Consider the following 2,340-nt stretch of genomic DNA (forward strand, 5'->3'; position numbering starts at 1 on the left):
CAGGGACAATTCTAATATTTAGGTTTTTAACAATTTGGTCTTGCACATGTAGGTCCTACTGTTAAAGGTTTTGACCCATTGTTCGACCCTTTTTGCATATGGGGAAATGAGTTGTCCATGAATATCAACCAAGTCAAGAAACTCAAAAATATTGTTAGGATAAAGAAATTAGCGACAAAAAACAACAAGATCTTTGTCTGCACAATGAAGAATACATCAGTTCACTACAAGATGGTACTAACTATTATACCTTGCCTTTTTTATTCCTTTGCCCCATTTCCAATATAGAGAAGATATTTATGCACATCCTTGTTTTTAGGCCTTTCCAAAGCAGTTCACTAATGATTGCCTCTCAAACCACCTCTATGGTCAGGAGACGAGGAAGGTTTTCATACAACACCCATGGTTCAATATTGAAGTGTTCCTGAAGAGGACGAAGGACGGACGGTTAATCATCCACAGGCACTGGCCTAAAGTTGCAAAGACCTTCAACATGAATGAAGGCTCAATATTCGCCTTCCGCTTCAGCAGTTTTCCAGATGAGATGCATCAGTCTATGTACCGTCTATGATGCTAATTTTGAAAGGTTCTACATGTTGCATTTGAAACTTCGTGCTGATGCAGTCGTGTAATGGGGTAGCTGAGTGCTGAATCTATATCATGTTGTACTCTGATGTACTTCAATTATGAAATCCTGCTTCAATAATATGGAAATGAAATATATTATGTGCTTAATATGAATGTCAATTATATTAATAAATGGATTATTAATAATAGGGAAATTAGCCTGCTAATGGCGACTTAGCCTGCTAATGAGGAATTAGCCTGCTAATTGGGTTTTTCTATTGCAAACGGTTATTGACAAAATACTGTGGGCGATGACCTCAGGCAACGCACACAGTTTCTAGGAATAAACCGTGTTGGATCGATGAACAATCACACACGACCTTCCCTTCAAAACTGTTTGCATTAGGCCACCTTGCACAAACGTCTATCACATAAAAACTGTGTGTGATGGACAGCCTTTGCCACACAGTTTCTTCTACGCACCGTGTGTGATGCATCTAATAATGCAAACGATAAAATTGTTAATATTGTGTGCAATGGCAACGCTATCACAAACGATTTAACGGGGCAAATTGTGTGTGATGTACCTGTGAACGGAAATGTTCTCCTTGGAGCGACTGTGTGGGATGTACATACGAACGGAAACGTTTAGCGGGGACTGACTGTGTGGGATGTACTTGCGACCAGAAACAATTTCGCCTATATAATTGTATTTTTTTAGCTCTACTGTACATATTACCGTATTTGAGCGCTCGCCGGTCGCACACGACCTCATTTTGCCAAGCGTGTGTGCAAGGAGGGCATATCCCCGACAGTTTCTAGGTCGTGTGGGAAGGACCCCCCTATCGTTCACACTCACTAAGCGACAGTTCCAAATGCCGTTGCGGAAAGGGGTTAAAACCCTTTGTATAGCACCGACGCATACTAGTGTTTGCAACATTGATGCTAGGGCCAATAGTGGGGATGCTGTTCTCAACGACTAATCAGAGATCATTGTCAATTGCCTCAAGGTGCATGCGCATCTTGTTCTTCCAGTAAGGATAGTATGTGCCATCGAAGATGGGGCACGCAGTGGATATATTGATCATACCTTCGGTCGACATAATTGAAACTCTAGGTGGTTAAACCAAAATCACATAGAACAAGGGGTTACCTTGCTCTGATACCAATTGAAAGCGTAGGTTTACTCCTAGAGGGGGTGAATGGGAGATTTTTAAAAATTCGTCAAACTCTAATGAGTTGGACAAAGATCAAAGTGAAGAAAATAGAAACGCGAGGAACTAAATCATCACAGAAACAGAAAGCATGTTGTGACGCGCAGGTAATTAAGCTATAGTGATCCTCTGCTAGTGATGCCACGTCACCTCGATTATAGTTGCTAATCTCGAGTTAGTTCGAAACCGATTCAAATTCAAATTCAAAATTTGGTAAATAATAAAAGTTTTCAAACATTAAAATAAAATTGTTCGGTTTGTACTAGATATTACATAGATAATTATGGTGCAACAAACCCATTTTTATAAAATGCCTACGTAGTTTAAAATGAAATTAAACAGAAAGGAGAATAGATAAAAAGAAAACAGAAAACTAAAACTAGAAAGAAAAGAAAAGGAAAGAGAGAAGGCCCCCCCCACTGGGCTTCGGCCCAGCAGGCCGGCCCTTTTCGGCCGCAGGCCCAACCGGCCTCCCCCCACTTCTCCTTATCCACCCCATGAACCCAAACCCTAATCCACCCACTCGCCCCCCGCACGATCCACTCGCTCTCCCCCCCAC

The sequence above is a fragment of the Triticum dicoccoides genome, chromosome 6A (assembly GCF_002162155.2).
Source record: "Triticum dicoccoides isolate Atlit2015 ecotype Zavitan chromosome 6A, WEW_v2.0, whole genome shotgun sequence".
Taxonomy (NCBI): domain Eukaryota; kingdom Viridiplantae; phylum Streptophyta; class Magnoliopsida; order Poales; family Poaceae; genus Triticum; species Triticum dicoccoides.